This window comes from Solanum dulcamara, chromosome 5, assembly GCF_947179165.1.
Source record: "Solanum dulcamara chromosome 5, daSolDulc1.2, whole genome shotgun sequence".
Classification (NCBI taxonomy): Eukaryota; Viridiplantae; Streptophyta; class Magnoliopsida; order Solanales; family Solanaceae; genus Solanum; species Solanum dulcamara.
Window position 1 is genome coordinate 25,703,265 of NC_077241.1, and position 23,270 is coordinate 25,726,534.

The 23,270-nt window shown below is 35.0% G+C and overlaps 1 long non-coding RNA gene across 1 annotated transcript; it reads left to right on the forward strand.

The window, feature by feature from the left end:
- The first annotated feature begins 453 nt into the window (after positions 1–453).
- Positions 454–10,094, forward strand: LOC129888287 (uncharacterized). Its single transcript, XR_008766615.1, has 3 exons — positions 454–592; positions 6,978–7,040; positions 9,920–10,094. It is a non-coding gene; the product is annotated as an uncharacterized LOC129888287 (long non-coding RNA).
- The last annotated feature ends 13,176 nt before the right edge of the window (positions 10,095–23,270 follow it).

Here is a 23,270-nt window from a genome sequence, read left to right on the forward strand (position 1 = left end):
TGATTATTATTATTTATAAAGTTAATTTTATTTGGCTAATTTATTTCATTATTGAATGTCACTAATTTATATACTCTATGAGTATTTCTTGTTTTTTAATTTCGATAATAACTTTTATTTTCTACAGAAAATTCGTTGCATAGATTAAAATATAAATATTATTAAGATTTTAAAAAACGTAAAAAATAAAGATTAATAATGTTATGATAAAATAGGCATTTAACAAAGATAATTAGAACAAAGGAGAAAATAACTATGGTTCATAGTTGAGGGAGAGTTGATTTTTAATGGAGAGTTGAATGATTTTTTTTTTCATGACTAAAATCTTATATCCTTGTCTTTTTTTTCTTGCCCATTTACGGAAGTTTAAACTAATGTACAATTACCATCACTGTAATAGTTGGAATAAAACTTCCAAATGATGATAAAATATTATAATCATATGGGGAAGAAATCTATTTTCAGAGTACGCACCTCACGCGCACATCAAAGGTGGACTTCTGATCCCACAACGTCCTCTCTGATGAGGTCTGACCCAACCATCATCCCCTCCAGTACATCCGATGAGTGCCGCGCTACAATGGGAATAAAGGTTAGTTCTAATTCTCGAAAACGATCCATCTGTATTTTTATTTTGAAATTGGCTAAAAGTAAAGTAAGTCATAGAAATTTAGATTAAAAAAATAATATAATTTTTTTAATATGTTAAGTTTTTAATGTTAGCTAGATGATGCACCAATGTGACATACTAATTAATAAAGTTGAAATAAATTACATGAGATTAAAGTTTTAAATCTCAATAGAGATAAAAATGATAATATTTTCGTATGAGTCTAAACCTCGGCAGAAAATTAGCTTGATACTTGTGTTAGTAAGAAAAAATTAGTATATGATAAATTAATAGAGGTGCGTTCAAATGGATGAAGACTATTACTCTTCCGTTTCATTTTACTTAGCTTTTGTTTGCTTGATACTCTCTTTAAAATATTATTTATAAGAAGTTTATATTACTAAATTATATTTATAGATTAGACTTCAAAAATATTAATTTAACTATTATTAATTTATATAATTATTTAATGATACAAATGATATAAATCTATCTTGCTTTGCTCAAATGAATAATTAAAAGGAAAAAATATTTGAGCAAACCATAGAAATCTCACAAGTTTAGGTCATAATTATGTGCCCTCGCATCAGTTTTGGGAATTACTCTATGTGCCCACTTTCCTTGATAGATATGTGTATCTAACACACTTAGATACATGTATCTTGGTTACATGCGAGTCAAATTAGGTGTAATTTTCTCAAGATACATTATTTTCAAGCATGATTTGCATGTATCTAAGACAGACTGAGCCTCTTCTTCGCCTCTCTCATATCTCTCTTGCCTCTCTCTTCTCTTGCTTGTCTCACTCCCTCTCTCGCTCGTCTCTCCCGCTATGTATCTGTATTTCAGAAATATTCGATATCAAAGATACATGTATCAAATATCAAATATTCATGTTGGCTCTCTCGATCGCCTCTAACCTATTTTGCTCGCCTCTCTCTCTCTTGCTAACCTTTTTTTCTATATATTCATAATTCAGAATGCATCTAATATCAAAGATACATATACATATATCTAGTTTTAAAAAATACATTATACATTCATTATGTGTCACGACTCAAGCCTAGGGCCTAGACATGACATGGCGAATGAGGAACCCGAAAGTACCTCAAACAAGCCACTTAGCATTCTTTTAGCCTTTCATAGGTAATGACAATAAATAAACAAGCAGAAATCATAATAGTAAATCTTCAACTTACATATGTCCAACAATACCTCTAACTTTTAAATTTAACGGGGCTAAGACAAGTCCGTAGCTCACCCTCAATCATAATAGAAAGAAATATCATAGTAAGTGTCTAAAGATCTCAACATATTATAAGCTAGAAAGATAAAGGAATACTGTTCTCGAAACATGGGAACTCACCAAAAGTAGTCTTCAAATAAAATATCAACTAGCCACATAGGGGAGAACGAGGAGGAGTACCGGTCCCTACATGGTGATATCATGTAGGCAAAAGAGTATGCGTTAGTACTTTGAATGCACTAAGTATGTAAGCATGCACGAACATTGAGGAAACATTAAAACATTTATGTAATATAAAACATGATGCAATGCATGCATAATCAATCATATAGATATCCTTTAAAATATTCATTTTGTAGGAAAATGACCATAACCGACATTTAAGACCATGCGAGCTATTACATGGAATCCAACATAACCCCCTACGTTGGCTAGAGAGACTACTTGCCGGGTAGAACTCTGTCAACATCATTCATTTTTTTAACTTTAACTTTAAGGGCTTTCATGGATTCATTAGCCTAAGCCTACAAAGGCTCCTATGTTGGGACATAGTTAATGAGACAAGGGGTTGCTACTAGGATTTCCTTACCAAATCCCACCTCAATGAACCATTCGGTTCTAAGTCAATCCCACGGAATAGTTTAATACTTCAAAATAGTTATAGCATATAACTTGAGAATTAAAAATATCATACTCAGTTGAATAACTCATTAAAACATTTGGTGATTCAAATATGCAAGAATTATCCTTATAGCGTAAAGAATCCATCATTCATAGCATTTCATCATTCTTTTATTTTATAAGACTCCTTTTTATCATAGATATTGCTTTCATAAACATTCATTTGGAGTCAAAGCTTTTAAGTCAAACTTCATTGAAAACATAGTAAAACTAGGTGGGTTCAAATCACTTCAACTTGCAAACATGTATGTAAATGAATATGCATAAATACTTTGAAATCTATTAATTAAAAATTATGTTTTAAACAACTCACCATGAATTTCAAGAACCTTTAAAGAAATAAATAGAAATATTACTTGCAAACCATCAATTCATACACATGAAATCATGTTGCATCAAAATAGACCAATAATCATTAGTTTAACCATGATTCATGCTATTAAGTAAAAATAAGAATTACCCATAAGAAAATCTTATTTGAAATCAAGAGATTTAGTTGAAAGATTTTTGGACTACATGGGTGGAAGAACCCATGGATAAACACCATATAACTTAAAGTAAAACTTAAAGAAAATAAATATAATTTATCATATAATCAAAATACTTTAGGCATGAGAGTGGAAAGAATACTCTCATTGAAGCCTTACATACCTGGAATCAGAAGCGTTACTCAAAATTGAATGACTTAATAAGCACTCTTGAATCCTAGTATTATCTCCTCGCTGGAGCATTTTGTGTACTACCCAGAGTATATGAATCACCAGAATAGTATTTCTACACTACGAAGAAATTAAACTATATTTTGAGAATGTGTAAAGATGTGTATAGAGAGAAGAGTTGCTTGAGAAAGCTTGATGAACAAAATGATGAAATAAGGTGGATATTTATAGGTGTGAAAGAGGGACCTAACAGTAATTAAAATAATTATAAAAAAAATCTGAAAATTTAATGAAAGATTGTGATGTCATGGGTGATGTCAAATGGAGGACTATTGATGTCATGGGTGATGTCAAATGGATCTAGATCTTTCCATGGTTGGTGAGATGAACCTTCTTTTAACAAGATACCCTTTTTCGGAGCTGCGTTTGAAAAAGATAACTTCCCCATTAGGATATGGTGTATTAATATGAATTATTTCTCTAGAAGTCTAATTTTATGTCATTTAAGAATCAACCGATTTGGAGCATCCTATAGTGAGATATAATTTTTCTTCTATAAATACTCTATTTCATCACAACACCATGTCTTGCAATAATTAATTTATTTGACTTAATTAACCTTCAAAACATAAAATATAGTCTTCAAGAAAGTTGTAGGTAATGATATTTAGTTATTTAGAAATATGAATCACCTAATTTGGTCCATCCTGTTAAAAGTTATGCCCAAAATACCGAAGCGATATCATTTTCATCGAGAATTGGAACATCATATACAACGTTTTTAGGGGTGTTACATTATGTGTATCCGTGCATAAAGAGTGTAACACCTCAAAAATATCTAGCCCAGATCGCGCTGTGAACAGGTCAAAAAACACAAGTCTATAGAATTTTTTAAAATTATGAGTAGAATTTATAGATCGTAAAAGGAAGTACAACTCGTAGAAGCAATCCGTAGATGAGAATTTAAAAACAGGAAATTTGATCTGAGATGTTCGAATCAAGTCTACGAATTATAAATCCTTTTATGAGTTGTGGACTTGTGTCGTAGATAAATTTCATAAACTTGATTTTTCACCTGAACAGGAGGAACAATGACCCGGTCATGGATAGTTTTACGGCTCGTAGAAAGGGATTGTAAACCAAATTTTAGAACTCAAAAATTCTCTGATTATTATAGACACACTATATGATTTGTAGATTAATCTATGGACCGTAGATAGGTTTCATAAAATCAATCTTCAAAAATTTAGTATTTCTCTCTGATTTCGACAGACATGGACGAATGGTCCTTAGATGGAACCACGGACCGTAGATGGCCCTCATAGATGCCCTCCGACAGTTTTCAGTCAGGATCCTTTTAGTCTGTTCCTACTATTTTAATCCCTATACTATATTGTTTTGGTCTATTCTAAGTGGATTAAGAGATTATTATCAACCTAAGACATCCTTCACACGCATAGCACCCAAAATCTAAGATCAAGTATTCTCAAGGTTCCTCTCAAGCAAGAACTAGGATTTCAAGTTTCAAGTCTCCATTCAAGAAATTCAAGGTAAGGTTCTTCATTCTAGGTATATGGGATTTCACAACGCAAGCTAGACGTGACATGACGAATAGGATCCCAAAAGATCCTAAACAAAACTCTTAGCAAAATCATGACTTAACATAAAAATCAACATAAGAATGAAATGTGGAAGATAAGTCTTAAAACAATCTTATTATAGCGAATTTGATCAAAGGAAAATCTAAGAAATAATACTGATAATGTAAAAAATATACTAAGTCTGACACAGCCTCTAACTATCATAGATGGGGCATAGGACAATTCCTAGCTCGCTGAAATAATCTAAAAGAAAGGCATAAAAGAACTCATAATATGATTGTACCCTCGAAGCATGAGGACTCACTAAAGCAGTGCTACATAGACATGATCCAATATTAATCGCGAGGCGGGTGTGAGCGTCGTGACCTATATCATAAAATAATATAAATAAAGAAGTATGGAGTCAGTACTATAAAATATACTGAGCATGCAGAATGTACAATTTATGACATAAAATATGATAATGTAATGACCAAGCTAAAATATAGTAAAAGCCTTTAAAACACTATTAGAAATGTGAGACTATGAGGCCCCAAAGTTGAAAAGGTTGGAACTTTGACTTAAAAGGGGAATAATGGAAAATTGGGAGCTGGAGCTCGCAAATGGCACTTAGCGACTCACCAAGTAATTTGGGCGACTCACCCTTTACCCATGAGCTCGCCAAGTTGACTTGGGAGGAAGGTTCATGGTTCAAAAATGTTTGGCGAGGTACAAGTCAATTTGGTGACTCGCCTAAATTGGATTGGTGAGATGGAGACCTCGCCCTTTTGTTCAGAGAAGTTGGAAGGTCCAGAGGGAAATTACGCAAGAGAAGAATCAAGACAGAGACCTTTTGACTAGGAAGGCGAGCTACGTCGAGCTCACCAAATACATAAGAGATTTTCTCCCATAAACACCTGAGGTTGGCAAGTTAAGGCTGGAGTCGGCGACTGGGTCGGCGAGCACGACCTATCTTGCCTACTAGGTTCTCGATATATATTTTTAATGGTAATTTGGTCAATCCCGACTAAGCCAAAATGCTAAGACTATAACTACCCAAACCCTTTGAATCCTCTTCATTCACTTCTCAATCCTCTATTTCAATAATCTTCTCTCTAAAACACTCTCCCAAGGTTTCATCTTCAAAACAAGTTAAGGTTCAAGGAATCTCAAGTTCAAGTTTCCATAATCTTTGCACTAAGGCTTCATTTCTCAAGGTATGTGGGAGTTCACCAATCAATTTCATTGATTCATTGGTCCCTAAAGCATCCCAACTCTACAAATTCAATTTCACCCAATTTATGAGGGTTTCATGTCAATTCTTCATGGGTCCTTGTTAGTAGCTTCAATCAATTTTATTCTTCATTATCATGCATAAATTTACTATAATACATGATTTTCAAATTAGTTCACATGGACCCATACATTGAGTTATGATTTTAAATTATAAATTTTGAAACATATGAAATTATGATCTTGAATTAGATGACATATTTTATGAAAAACTATATTGATGATGTATTATGTTTCAATGATGTTTCAAGAAAGGTAGTAAGATTGTGAAAGGTTTTCTCACAACTCATGTTTAAGAGGTGAAAGACTTCTCTCACCAACTCATGGATTCTTATGAATCACTTATGTAATGAGCTAGACGTTATGACGATGTTTCAATGAATTTCATTGGGATAATGACTAAGCACCGAGAGGATTTTTAGGTGGAGTTCAGTCGAGTAGCCAAAGTAGCTACCCAAAGGAATTCTAGTAGCAACCTATAGTTCCTAACTATGTTGCCACTGTAGGTAGTCTTTATGGCTAAGCTAGTGTATCTACGTATAGCTCATGATGTTAAAAATGGTTCTTACGGAGAATATCTTGGAAAGTAGCCTCTCTCTTCTCGATGTGGGAGCAACATTAGATTCGATATAATAGCTCACATGGTCTTAAGTGTCGGTTAAGTTCTTATTCCACACAAAGGTATATGCTATGATATGATCTCTTATGTCAATTTTATGATGCATTGACCACATGATTATGATGTTTTAAATGTTTTCAAGTTTTACTCATACTTTCAAAGATATTGGTCATGCATTCCACATTCATATTGCGTATGTCCTATAATTATTGTTCATGCATGCTTCTCACATACTTAGTGCATTTCATCTACTAACGCATACTTTTGTCTACATTGTATCATAATGTAGGATTCGATGATCACGTTTCTCCCACACATGGCTAGAGTTACATTGATTGATACCACTTGATTGGTGAGTCCTCATGTATCAAGGGCGTAACTAATATGATTTTATGTTCTTTTTGCCTTGACATTTCTTTCTCTTATGGGTGAGCTGAAAACATGTCTTATACTCCCATCTAGACTATGTAGAGTCATGTTGAGACTATCATGAGTTGTAGTTCTGATTGTTCGAACATGTTGCTTAAGTATTTCTCTTATTGAGACTTCATTGAGACTTACCTTCCACTTATGTTTTTCTTTGGTGTTTAAGTTACCTTGTATATGCGATGTATGCTAAGAGGCTTTATTGAGGTCCCTCAGGATTTCGATCATTGTGTCACGTCTAGGGCCTAACTTGGATCATGAAAGAGACATGGTCAATGAAAAACTCGTATGTAAATCATCATTAAAAAATAACATAGTGAGAATCATAAGTCTTTGTAAGAGATATCATTAAACAAATAAATAATGTGAGCTATAACATGAAGTCCGATGTCATTATCTTACATTGAAAAGAGATTATCCTACTTGCCAAGATAAGGACTAAGATATTTAGGATCCACTAGCTTAAGATTTAATTATCCAATTGAGACATCATATGGGGATACGTAGATATGGGACCTATATTATTGCTCCTAGTCCACTCGATGCTAGGTAAACTCTCAACAAGAATAGTCAAATCACAGCATAGTCTTTAAAAAAGGTAAGAATCTTTGTGATATCAAGTTTATCATAAAATACTCAAAATCAAAGAAATAGCTCCTTAAAACATATTATGAACCTCAATCCAATTAAAGTCATAAATAAAACTTAATAAAAGGCATCTAAATCATGATAAGCTTTTAATAGAAAATCACACTTAAAGAAGTGGCTAAATCATGAAAAACCTTCGTGATGAGATTACTTTCCTTTTGAATCAAACCTTAGTTTTATAAAATTCATGTTGATATTTATGTAAAGCATCCTTAAAATCATAGTTCATAAATTCATGATACATGCGTAATTCTTCAAACATAGTTCATAATTATAAAATAGGCATAATGCATGGGTTCATATAAAACTTATCAAAAATATGTAATTAAGATCAATTAATTCATAATAAGATCAATTAAAGTGAAATAGATTATAATTGATTGAACTCAATGCAAGATCATCAAAATCTAAAGTTTAGGAAGAAATCATAAAGAGGAATTGAAAACTCTTTGGCACTCCATGAATGGAATGGATTCAATGGATGAATTTTTCATATACCTTGATGATCCTTAGCTATAAAACTGTAGAGGAGACTTGAGTTCTTGAAACCCTAGCTTTGTAGAGAATAAAATCTTGAGAGAGAAATCCTTGAGAGCCATAGAGAATTTTAGGTGAATGAGGGGAAGCTTGAAGGTCTTGGGTAGTTATAGCTCATGGGAATGAGTTCAAAATGGCATATCCTTAATATTAAAAGAATAGGATATGGCTAAAATAGCCCTGAAATAAAACTACCAAAGGGACTCTATAAGTCCTACCTACGGATCATACGTCCCTATACTGGCCATCCAAATGGCTTAAAAACAAAGCAGAAAAACCAAGTCTTTGAAGATCCCTCTATGACCCACTCCTATGAGACGTAGATACTCCTATGGTCCATGGACCTCTTCGTCCTGTACGACCTTAAAACCCAACTCTCTAAACTTCACTTTACAAACTAGTCTATGGTCTGTAGACCACCCTATGGGTCATAGGTCCCCTCATCTTGTTCAACTCTGAAAATACCCTCCATTGAATCTCAGTCTATGACCATTCCTATGGTTTGTAGGTCCATCTACGGACCGTCCTGTTAATCCATTGAAAGAGCCTTGAAACTTATAATCTTTCTCAACAAAAGGTCCCTCCTACAAACCCCATCTAACGAACATAGGACCTTGTACAGTCCGTAGATGGATCCGTCTGAACTGGCACCAGAAGAATTTTTCTGGAACTTTTTTTTAATCGCACTTTTTAACTTTCAGGGTGTTACATAGGATTTCATCAATGGGTATTTTTTTCACCCATTGTGTCACAAATAAACATTAGTTTTAGGTTTATGATTTCTTCAATAAACCTGGTGTTTTATGATCACATAGGTTATCAATACAAATCAATTCTTATTCATGAATAAGCCTTTTGCTTGCATGTTCTACTTACAATTCCATATTTTAAATGGTATTTTCATGAATTCTCAGTGTACAAGTATTTTCATGACTTAGAATTATGTTCTTCTAGAAGCATATTTTCATTAGGTTTCATGATTTTAGATACTTTCAGATAAAGTGTCTTTCAGATATTATCTATTTATCATGATTCATGAGCTACTCATTTATTTTCAGTTTATCAGTATAAGCCAAATTATCATATTATTACTATTTTTAGTTAAAAGCATATTTCCATGGGAGTTATTCTTAGAACCAAGAATATTTAGGGATGATGGGTCATGGTCAGCGTCCATAAAACCTTTAGTCTTAATCCCTAAGTCCCAAAACTACATGTCACCATAGGACTTATGGGGCTTTCCATCAGTTGAGACTGACTCCTTAATCTTTATATACATTAACTTAGTGAATTCAAATTAGCTTAGATCAGCCTTTGTACCCTGAAAAAGTATATTTGGCATTTTTACAAGGATTATAAATTAAACTCCATGTAGTAGCTCACATAATTATATGTCAGTTTTAGAATCTCCCACAATGAATCTTTCAGATTATCTCATGACCAAGCATTCAGTATTTCAGTACAAGATTATCAGTTTCATGTTACTTACTTGTTCATTCCATCAATATGTTATACAATTCAGCATATTCAGTTATCATGTTTATTATGCATTATCCTACATACAAAGTACATTCAAAGTATTGATCGCATAATTTTTGCCTATATTGTTTGATAATATAGGTTCGAATATTCAGCATTTGGGCCACAATTCTTCTGAGTTTTGATCAACGTAGTAGCTTGTTGGTAAGTCCTCATCATTTTGGGATGACTTATACCTTCTTTCCAGTCATTTACTTTTAGTTTCAGACTATTGGAGTTAGTTAGGGCTTGTCCTAACAACTCATTTAGTGGAGGCTTTCAGACAGTCGGAAAAAAAAATTAACTTATGTTAATCTTTCAGATATTTGTTTATTTCAGTGTTATGTTTACAAAGATATTTCAAATTTAGCTTCCGCGTTTATGTTCCAGTTTCTATTGCTTATATGTATGTCTTAGTATCATGCAAATCATGAGGTTATATTGGAGTCACTTGTGGCTCTAAGCACCATATCGCGACTAGAGAATAATCTCAGGTCTTAACAAACTTGATATCAGAGCATTAGGTTTAAGGTGTCTAATAGACGCATTAAGTAGAGTCTTGTTTGTGGGTGTGAAGCGTGTCATATCTATGAATAGGAGGCTATAAAATATGTTTGAAAATACTTCACTTCCTTCATACTATAAATCATGCGATAGAGTTTAACTCTATATAAATCTCCTTCTAACTCGTGCTATACACCTTTATAATATCATGCCTCTAAAAAGATCCCACTTCATAAGGAACAGGAATAGGGAACAACCAGCACTACTAGCACCACCAAATTTAGCAGACCCTTTGAATGACCAAGTATTTCATGCTGGGTTTAGGATTGCATTCCAAGTGCTATCTCAAGCCATGACTTCTCATGTGAATTGATAAGAGGTGTCCCCAATCAACCCAAATGGAAACACATCAGCTTCAAGGGTACAAGACTTTACTCTGATGAACCCTCAAGAGTTCCATAGCTCGAAGGTGGATGAGGATCCACAAGAGTTCATTGGGCATCCAGGAGATTATTAAGATTATGGTAATCACTCCAATTGAGAGTGTATATTTAGACTCTTATCAGTTGAAGGGAGTGGCTTAGTTATGGTACAAATAGTGGAAGGATCATAGGGTTGATGATGCAGGTCTAGTGGATTGGGACAAGTTTGAGGCTGCTTTTTTGGACAGGTTTTTTCCACTAGAGTTAAAGGAAGCAAAGGTCTAAGATTTCATCAATCGAAAGCAGGGAAACATGATAATGAAGGAGTACTCTTTGAAATTTACCCAACTTTCAAAGTATGTTTCAACTATGGTGGCCAACTCTAAGGCCAGTATGAGTAAGTTTGTCTCTGGTGTTTTTGGGACAGTAGTAAAGGAGTGCAGTATTGCATTGTTGATCAAAGATATGGACATCTCCCGCTTGATGACTCATGCTTTATATATTGTGGAAGAGAAGGTTAAGGAAAGTTCTAGGGATAGCAAGAGGGATCGAATAGATAATGTGGACTACTCTCAGTAAAAATCAGGATATGGCAGACATTTTCAGTTTCATTAGAAGTATTTGAACCCATCCCCATCTTTTGCTAGTGCTCTAGTGCCTAACTTCAAACAAGAGAACAAGAATAGAGCACCGGGATCTAAGTCATAGGGCAGTACTACTAATAGTTGCACCTTACTAATTTGCCGAAAGTATGGTAAGAGCCACCAAGGGGAGTGTATGACTGGTAGTGGTAGTTGTTTTAGATGTAGCAAGCTAGGTCAAAATATGAGAGATTGCCCATAAATTAGAAGTAACAGAAGGGACGTTCATCAGCAAACTCAGCCTAACACTACAGTAGCTCTAGCAGGTCGCCCTACTCAATAGGGTACCTCATCTAGTACTAATGGCGAATAGTGCCAAGGCAAGTTCTATGCTCTTCAAACTCAATAGGATCAGGAGGATTTCCCTTATGTAGTCACTAGTGTGAGTCTTTAATCTTTATGAACATGCATTGTTAGATCCAGGAGCTATACTTTTGTTTGTGACTCCTTATGTTGTAGTGACTTTTTAATGTCAATCTTGAAATCTTGTTAGAACCTTTTCTAGTCTCTACTCTTATTGGTGAGTCAGTTTTAGCTAAATAGGTATACAAAAATTTCCTAGTCTCAGTCTTTTAGAAAATCACCTTAGTTAATCTAGTAGAGCTAGACATGTTTGATTTTGAAATTATTCTTTACATGGACTGTTTACTCATGTTATGCCTCAGTTGACTGTAGAAGGGTAGTACTTCAGCGTCTATCAGTTTGTCTCTTACCTTAAGGCCAGAAATATGATTTATAAGAATTGTATCTATCATTTAGTTTGGTTTAAGGACTCCAATTACAAAAATCCAACCCTTCAATCAGTTCCAGTCATGCATAAATTTCCAGGAGTGTTTCCTAAAGATCTTCTTGGAGTCCCTCCTGAAAGGCAAATTAACTTTGTAATAGACCTTCTTTTAAATACCTAGCCTGGCTCCACCCATCCTTATAGAATGGCTCCGAGTGAACTAAAGAAGTTGAAATATCAGTTGAAGGACCTTCTAGATAAATGTTTCATCATACCCAACATCTCTCAATGGGGTGTTCCGATTCTCTTCTGCATAAGAAAAATGGTTCTCTCGTACATCAATTACCATCAATTGAACAAGGTCACCATCAAGAATAAGTATCTCATCCCCAAGATTGATGACTTGTTCGACCAACTTTAAGGTACCAGCTTGTTCTCTAAGATAGACCTCAAATCAGGTTATCACCATCTCAAAGTCAGAGAATGTGACATTCTGAAGAAAACCTTGAGACTCGGTATGATCACTATCAATTTGTGGTTATGTCTTTTGGACTAACAAATAATTCTGTAACTTTTATGGATTTGGTGAATAGGATGTTCAAACAGTATTTGGATATATTATTGTATTTATAGTTTATATTTTAATTTATTCTTATAGTAAGGATGATCAAGCAGGAGATTTGAGGATTATCTTATAGATTCTAAAGGATCGACAATTATTTTTTAAGTTCATCAAGTATGAATTCTAGTTGAGATCAGTAGTATTCCGGGCCATATAATCTCTGGAGAGGGCACACATGTTGATCCTCAAAAGAATTAAGTAGTTAAGAACTGGCCTAGACCTCTTTCTCCCTCAAATATCAGGAATTTCTTAGTTTAGCTGGTTACTACAGATGATTTGTGGAAGGATTCTCCTCTACTGCTTCTCTTTTATCCTGGTTGACTCAAAAAAAGGTCAAATTTCAGTGGTCCAAAGCTTGTGAGAAGTGTTTTCAAGACTTGAAAACTCGAATCACTTCATCCCCAGTTTCCACTCTACCAGAAGGTTCAGATAGGTTTGTGGTGTATTGTGATGTTTTTGAAATTGGCCTTGGATATGTGTTTATGAAACATGGTAAGTTCATAGCTTATTCCTCTAGGCAACTTAAAGTTTATGAGAAGAACTACCCGACTCACGATCTTGAGTAAGAAGCAGTGGTGTTTGCATTAAAGATTTCGAGGCACTATATTTATGGTATTCATGTGGATATGTTCACATATCATAAGAGTCTTAAGTATGTGTTCAATCAGAAGAGCTTGAATTTTTGCCAAATAAGATATCACGACCCAAGCCTAGGGCATAGATGTGACACGGCGATCGGGATTACGAGGGATTCCAACCAATCCATCTTTACATATATAAGGTAAAGTAAACATAATAATATAAGTGTAAGTATCAACTCAACATAGAAGTCGAAGACAATAAACTTCGACATAGGTCCAAAATGAACTACATCACTTTGAATGTCTAATCATGCCTCTATTCTAGAATTTGATGGGGGCTAAGAACAAGTTCCTAGCTCACCCAAAACATAAGAGAAAGTCAAAGTAGCAATATTAAAGGAAGTCATTTTCCTCGATGAATGAGGACTCACCAAGTTTTAAGTACTAAGCAACTCTAGCCACGAATAGGATGGTCGTCATCCGCTCCTACATTATGTGACAATGTAGGAAAAATATTTGTTACTACATACAAGGTACTAAGTATGTGACTTATGCATGAACAAGTAAAGGAACATGATCAATATGACATAATATGCATGACCAATATAATGAGCATGAAGTAAACTTAAAAGTATTTGAAAAATCTTATAAACTATGGTCAAAGCATCATAAACTTCATAATAATCTTTTATCTTTGCATATAATATGAATGTGGAATAAAACCTTTAACCGACATCTTAAGACCATGCGAGATATAACATGAAATCCGATATAACTTCCACATCGACAAGAGAGGCTACTTTCCAAGGTAGACTCCGTCAGAAACAACTTCAACTCAAAAGCTATATGTGGATCCACTATTTAGGCCATAGAGGAAACCTACGTGGATAACGTAGTTTGGAATATTAGTTTGCTACTAGGATTCTCTTGGGTAACTAACTGCGTTACCAGACTGAACCCCACCTATAGTTCCTCTCGATGCTTAGTCAATATCCCAACGGAATTCATTAAAACATGATCATAAACATTATAGGAAAAGATAGTAACTACCTATCAATCCCTCTTTATAAAATATATTAAGAGCAGCTCATTAACTTTAGCGATTCATAGTAATCCATAAACTTCGATGAGAATTGTTCTTATCACCATATTAAACATGATTGTCTGAGAATTGTACTTATTACTCCATAATAACTTTCTTGGATCATAATTGATTATTATCATAACTTTCATCATTAATTCATGAATCTTAACTTCATTGTAAATTCTTACTTTTGAAAATCATTGAATTCATAATCAACTCATGGAAAATCCTCCTTAAACTTTCATAATCATAATTAAAAGTAACTTTATGCATGGTCATTCATAATTTAACTTGAAATCATGCAATTCATGTAGAAACATGCTTATAATGATCAGAAATAACTTCTAAAAATGGAGTTGAAATAGTTCAATGCAATTCATCAAAACTAGGGTTAATAGATAATTGAAAATTAAAAGAACCTTTGAGAAAACCTTGGGACTCCATAGGTTAAAGGAACCCATGGATCAATTTTCACATACCTTGGTGAATTTACTCAGAAATTGAAGCAGAATCATTTTGCTTTTGAAACCCTTGCTTGAAGATTGGAGAGGAACCTTGAGAGAATTCTTTCGGTCTTTTCTTAGGAGAATTTTGAAGAATGATTTAGCATATAGGGAATTTAAAAGGGTTGGGTAGATATAAGCTTGAACTTAGCCATAATAGTGTCTAGGTTTATTGCACCAAACTTTGGGAAAAGATGTGATTGTCCTTTATTAAAACTAAATTTCAGACCTACGACTAGGGTCTTACGAGTCGTTCTTAAGTCTACAACTCGTAGACTTGAGCCGTCATGCATGCTTCTGAGAAGACCCTAATTTCAAGGTCTCTCATTCTTCCCTACTAGTCGTGTCTATGACTCGTCAATTGGACTATGAGTCGTAAACATGAATCATCCTACAGGGTATAAAAACCTACAAATTGAGGGTCTCAGAACTTTATGTATGAGTCGTCCTTATGGCTCATCAATAGGATGATGACTCATCCTGATGAGTGGTAGGACCTCACCTGAGCATAGTTCTGGACAAGTGCAAAGAATCCCTCTACGACTCATCTCTACCAGTCATAGAGTGAGTTATAATATTGAATTTAGTCAACATTTTATGGAATTTCTCCTTGGTTCTATCTTTTCGACTTCTGGAGTCTTACAATTTCTCCCTCTTAGGAACAGTCGTCCTTGAATGAGATTCAACTAGCATATAAAAGTCACGGAAAGATGACTAGAAACTCAATATGGACATGATGACACCTTAAAATGCATAGAACATGAAATTTTCTAACTCACATAAAACATGGCTTAAAAAATAAATTTCATGAACATGCATGCACACGAATGACATAAGAGGGACTGAATACATAGGAGTTTAGTTGATTTGAATAAGATAAACTTACTACCTTGGGCTTGAGTAGAGGTAAAAAGATACGGGTATCATTTTATCAATTCCGCCTCCACTTCCCAACTAGCACTCTCTGCTTGTTGATTTCTCCACAATATCATAACGAACACAACTTCTTTATTTCTTAGCTTCTTCACTTGCTGGTCTAAGATTTCCACCGGAACCTCTTCATAAGTTAAGTTCTCTTTAAATCTCACATCTTCTAATGGTACGATGGAATTTGGATCACCCACAAACTTCCTCAACACAGATACATGAATTACTGGGTGAACCATAGCTAACTCAAATGGAAAATCTAACTCATAAGCCACCTTGCCAATACGTCTCAATATTCTATAGGGTCCAACATACCTAGGACTCAATTTACCTTTCTTACCAAAATGCGTTACACCTTTCATGGGAGAAACCTTCAAATAAACCCAACCTTTAACCGCAAATTCAAGCTCTCTTTTCCTAACATCCGAATAGGACTTTTGACGGATTTGAGCCATCTTCAATCTTTTGCTTATAAGTATCACCTTCTCTATAGCATCTATTACCAAATCTGGACCAATCAAGGCCTTTTCACCTACTTCAAACCATCCAACTAGGGACCTACATCTACTCCCATACAATGCTTCAAAAGGAGCCATTTAGGATGCTAAAGTGATAACTATTATTGTAGGAAAACTCAATCAATGGTAGATACTCATCCCAACTTACTTTAAAAACAATCACACATGCGCTCAATATATCCTCAATGGTTTGGATCGGTCTTTCGGCTTGACCATCGGTTTGAGGATGGAAAGCAGTACTTAACTTAACCTTCATAACAAGACCCTTTTGAAAATGACTTCCAAAAGTGCGAAGTGAATTGTGTACCTAGATTTGATATAATGGACAAGGGAATACTAGGAATTCTTACCAATTTGCAAACATACAACTTAGCATAATCTTCGGCACCATAAGAAGTCTTAACCGGTACAAAATTAGCTGACTTAGTCATTCGATCCACAACTACCCAAATAGAATCATATTGTTTCTTAGTATGAGGTAAACCCGTCACAAAGTCCATATTCATGTCTTTCCAATTCCAAGTAGGAATTTTAATATTTTTAGCTAAACCTCCTAATTTTTGATTCTCAACCTTTACTTGTTTATAATTTGACACTTAGCCACGAACTCTACTATATGCTTCCTCATGATATTCCACCAAAACACTTCTCTTAAATCATGATACATCTTAGTAGATCCCAAGTGAATTGAATACCGAGAACCATGGGTCTCATTCAATATCAACTCTCCTAACCCATCAACGTTAGGAACACACAAATGACCTTGGTAGTGAAGTACACCATCTTCCCCTTGGGAGAAAGCCTTAATCTCTTTTTTAACAACCAACTTCTTTAATTCAACTAACTAGGATCATTGTCTTGCTTGTCCTTGACATCCACTATTCTAACTGATTTGAATAAGAATACATCCATCATTGGAATCAACCAATCATACCCCTAATCGAGCTAGTCTATGCATATATTTAACCAACTCATTCTTACCCTCTTCAACATAGACAAACTATTCATAAATAATCTACTAAGTGTATCGGTAACCATATTAACCTTACCTAGATGGTACAATACACTCATGTCATAGTCCTTCAATAATTCAAGCTATCCCTTTATCGAAGGTTCAAGTATTTTTGCTTAAACACATATTGTAGACTCTTATGATAGGTGAACACATCCACATGGAACCATAAATATAGTGTCTCTAAATTTTCAAAGGAAACACAACTTCCGCTAGTCCTAAATCATGAGTCGGATAGTTCTTTTTATGCACTTTAAGTTGCCTAGAAGAATAGGCTATCACCTTACCATATTGCATCAACACACAACCAAGACCAACCATTGAAGTATCACAATACACAATAAAATCATCAGACCCTTCTGGTATGGTCAAAATAGGGGTTGTAGTAAGACGATCTTTCAACTCTTAGAAACTCTTCTCACAAGCTTCTGACTATTGGAATTTTACTTTCTTTTTAGTTAACTTAGTCAAAGGTGATGATATCGATGAAAACTCTTCTACAAACCTTCTATAGTATCCGTCTAGGTCCAAGAAACTTCTAATATCCGAAGAGGACAACAGCCTAGGCCAATTCTTAACCTCTTCGTTTTCTTAAGATTAACCATAATCCCTTCACCAGACACACTGTGACCAAGGAAAGCAACCTCTCTTAACCAAATCTCACACTTATTGAATTTGGCAAATAATTGCTTATCCCGTAGAGTTTGCAAACAATTCTCAAGTGATTGGCATGATCCTCCTCATTTCGAGAGTAAACCAAATATCATCAATAAACAAAATTACAAACATATCCAAATATTATTTAAACACCCTATTTATCAAGTCCATGAATGTCGTGGGGGCATTGGTCAAACCAAATGACATAACTAAGAATTCAAAATGGCCATATCTTGTTCGAAATGTCATCTTGGAAATATCACACTCCCTCACCTTTAGTTGGTGATAACTGGAACGGAGATCAATCTGAGAGAAGTAACTTTCCCCTTTCAATTGGTCAAACAAATCATCTATCCTCGAAATTAGGTATTTATTCTTGATGGTTACTTTTCTCAATTGCAGGTAATTAATACACATACGAAGCAAACCATCCTTCTTTCTACCAAACAAAACAGGAGCACTCTAAGGGGATATACTTGGTCTAATGAAACCTTTGTCTAATAAATCTTTCAATTGATCCTTTAACTCTTTTAGTTCTATTAGAGTCATTCGGTACGGAAGAATAGAAATGGGTTGAGTATCAGAAAGAATATCTATGCCAAAATCAACTTTCCTTTCGGGAAGAACACCGAGCAGATCACCAGGAAACACATTCGGAAACTCATTAACAATAGGGACCGACTATAGAGTAGGGACTTCAAAATTAGTATCCCTAACCCTCACAAGATGGTAGATGCAACCCTTGGAAATTATTTTTTGAGCTTTAAGGCATGAAATGAATTGACCTTTGAACACGGAATTACTACCCTTCCATTTTAGGACCAGCTCATTAGGGAATTGGAACTTAGCCACTCTGGTTCTACAATCAATAGAAGTATAGCATGCATATAGCCAATCCATACCAAGGATAATATCAAAATCGATCATCTCAAGCTCAACTAGATCACTTGGAGTAACTTTATGGAAAACCAAAATTGGACAATTTCTATAGACCCTCTTAGCCACAACTGACTCACCTACTAAAGTATAAATGGAAAAAGTCTCTAATAATATTTCGGGGCTAACATCAAATCTCATGGCCACATAGGGAGTAACAAAAGATAAATCTACACCTGGATCAAGCAAAGCATAAACATTATAGTAAAAGACCCATAACATATCAGTAACAACATTGGGGGTTTCCTCCACCACTTGCCTATAATAAAGAGCAAAGAACCAGCTGTTGAGTTGACCACCCTTTGATTGAGCTTGGCCACCTTGTTGAACTTGGCCTCCATGAGAAACTTTTCCTTGAGGACGACCATCTTTAACCTTCACTCATTAGCATGATGACTCATCTTTCCACATCAATAGCACATATTCAAATCCGTGAGACATTCTCCCTTGTAGTTCTTTTAATACTTCTTGTATGTGGGGGTAACTTGGCCAATAAGAGCACCTCCTTAGGGCTTAGGGTTGGGCACCCTATTCTTGCCAAACCTTGGAGTAGTAGTATTTGAAAAACCTTGCCTGGAATACCTTTAGAGAAAATGAGGATGCCTACCACTTCTTAAATTAACATGAGAGGAATCACCACCATCGATCTTTACCCTCTTGGACTCCCTATTTTTCTCCTTTAGCTTGTCACTCTCTATTTTCTCTGCATAGGTCATAAGTCTAGATATGTCCATCTCCCGAATCAACATAGCCATATTATATTTTTTATAAACTACATCTGATACACCCCACATAAATTTGCTCAAGCCCTTGGGTTAGCAACGATAAATGGAGAATATTTCGACAATTGGGTAAACTTGAGGGTATACTCTCTTACACTCATACCACCTTGCTTAAGGTTGATGAATTCTTGTACTTGGGCTTTCCTCAACTCTAACAGGAGAAAGCGATCAAGAAACACTCCATTGAATTCATCCTAAGTCATGGGATTCGCCTCTCTAGGCCTCTTATCTTTCCATTGATCAAACCAAATACGAGCAACACCCTTCAATTGGTAATTAGCCAACTCCTCCCTCTCAACCATGCTAATTTCTATGATCTCCACTATCTTGTGAATGCTATTAATAAACTCTTATGTACCCTCTTCCACCGTAGAACCCCAAAACTCTAGAGAAGTCATTCTTATGAAGTCATGAACCCTTGTTGTCGTCGTACCCATATTTAGGTTCAAGGGAGAAACCACCTCACAATTTTTTTGTAATGTAACAGCTTGAGCAAGTACTTGAAAGGCCACTCAGAACTTGACATTAGAGACTTGGTCATCTAAGGGGTCATTCGGAGATTGTTGCCCCTTTTCAACCACATTCCTTTGATTGGGGTATCTTTATGGAGGCATTTTCTGAAAATCACAAAGAAAAATTATTAGAAGGGAAAGCCTTAGAGTACCACTCAATCGCATGACATAGATCATGAAAGAAGTAAGATTTTCTTAAGATGCTTCATACCCTCTTATTCATAGATATGGCACACTTCATACCGATGAACAATACTCTACAAAATGAGGCACGTTAGGATCCCCAGGACACTCATAAACCTTGTGCTCTGATGTCAAGTTTGTCATGACCTAAGCATAGTGCGTAGATGTGATACGAGGATCGAGATTATGAGGGATCCCAGCCAAGCCATCTTAGTATACATTGCATAAATAAGGTAAAGGAAACATAAAAATATAAGCAGAACCATCAGCTCAACATAAAGGTTGAAGACAATAAACTTCAACATAGGTCCAAAATGGACTACATCACTTTTAATGTCAAATTATGCCTCTATTCTAGACTTTGATGGGGGCTTAGTAAAAGTTTCGAACTCACCCGAAACATAAGAGAAAGTCAAAGTAGCAATATACAAGAGATCCATTGTCCTCGAAGAATAAGGACTCACCAACTTTTGAGTACTAAGCAACTCTAGCCATGAACAGGATGGTGGTTGTCCACTTCTACATTATGAGACAATGTAGGTAAAATATATGTCAGTAGATAGAAGGTACTAAGTATGTGAGTTATGCATGAACAAGTGAAGGAACATGATCAATATGACAAAAGATGCATGACCAATATAATGAGCATGAAGTAAACTTAAAGTATTTGAAACATCTTGTAAACTATGGTCAAAGCATCATAAACTTCATAATAACCTTTCATCTATGCATATAACTTGAATGTGGGATAAGACCTTTAATTGGCATCTTACGACCATGCGAGCTATAACATAGAATTCGATGTAACTCCCACATCAAGAAGAGAGATGCTACTTTCCAAGGTCATGAGAAATAACTTCAACTCAAAAGCTATATGTGGATCCAATAGCTAGGCCATAAAGGCAACCTATATGGGTAACTTAGTTTGGGACTTTAGGTTTCTACTAGGATTCCCTTGGGTAATTAACTACGTTACCGGACCAAACCCCACCTATAGGTCCTCTCGGTGCTTAGTCAATATACCAAGGGAATTCATTAAAACATGATCATAAATATTATAGGTAAATATAGTAACTACCTATCAATCCTTCTTTATAAATCATATAAAGAGTAGCTCACTAACTTTAGCATTTCATAGGAATCCATAAACTTCGGTGGGAATTATCCTTATCACCATCTTAAACATGATTGTATGAGAATTTTACTTATCACACCATAATACTTTTTTTGGATCATAATTGATCATCGTCATAACTTTCATCATTTATTCTTGAATCTTAACTTCATTCATAAAAACTTACTTTTAAAAATCATTGAATTCATAATCAACTCATGGAAATTCATCTTTAAATTTCATAATCATAATTGAAATTAACTAATACATGCACATTCATAATTTAACTTGAAATCATGCAATTCCTATCGAAACAAGCTTATAATGATCATAGATAACTTCTAAAAATGTAGATGAAATAGCTTAAGGTAATTCATCAAAACTAGAGTTAATAGATAATTGAAAATTGAAAGAACCTTTGAGAAAACATTGGAACTCCATAGATGAAAAGAACCTATGGATTAACTCCCACATAGCTTGGTGAATTCACTCAGAAATTGAAGAAGAATCTGATTGCTTTTGAAACCCTATCTTGAATATTGGAGAGGAACCTTGAGAGAATTCTTTTGGCCTTGCCTTAGGAGACTTTTGAAGAATGATTTAGAATAGAGGAAATTTCAAAGGGTTGGGTAGATATAGGCTTCAACTTAGCCATAATAGTGTCTAGGTTCATTGAGCCAAACTTTGGGAAAAGACTAGATTGCCCTTCATTAAAACTAAATTTTGGACCTACGCTAGGGTCTTACGAGTCATTCTTAAGTCTACGACTTGTAGACTTGAGTCATCGTGCAGGCTTCTCAGAAGACCCTGATTTCAAGGTCTCTAATTAAGACCTTACGAGTTGTGTCTATGATTCATTAACTCGGCTATGAGTCGTATTGGAGAGGAACCTTGAGAGAATTCTTTTGACCTTGCCTTAGGAGAATTTTGAAGAATGATTTAGAATAGAGGGAATTTCAAAGGGTTGGGTAGATATAGGCTTCAACTTAGCCATAATAGTGTCTAGGTTCATTGAGCCAAACTTTGGAAAAAGACACGATTTCCCTTCATTAAAACTAAATTTTAGACCTACGCTAGGGTCTTACGAGTCGTTCTCAAGTCTACGACTCGTAGACTTGAGTCATCGTGCAAGCTTCTGAGAAGACCCTAATTTCAAGGTCTCTAATTCTTCCCTACGAGTCATGTATATGATTTATCAACTCGGCTATGAGTCGTAAACATGACTCATCTTGCAAGGTATAAAAACTTGCAAATTGAGGGTCTCTAAACTTTATGTACGAGTTGTCCTAACGACTCATCAATAGGATGATGACTAATCCTGTTAAGTTGTAGGACCTCACCTGAGCATAGTTCTAGAAAAGTGCAAAGACTCCCTCTACACCTTATCTCTATGAGTCATAGAATCCTTTATGATTCGTATAGTGAGTCGTAATATTGAATCCGATAAACATTTTAAGGAATTTCTCCTTGGTTTCATCTTTCTGACTTCCAAGGTCTTATATGAGATGGCTTGAGTTATTGAAGGACTATGACATGACATGATTTTCTTATACCACCTAGGCAAAGCCAATGTTATGGTGGATGCTCTCAGTAGGTTGTACATGTACATTGTTGCTTATATTGAGGAAGAGAAAAGGAAAATAGTTCGTGATGTTCACAGACTTACTCGTTTGGGAGTTCATTTGATGGATTCAGCAAATGGTGAAGTTATTATTCAAAATGACTTGG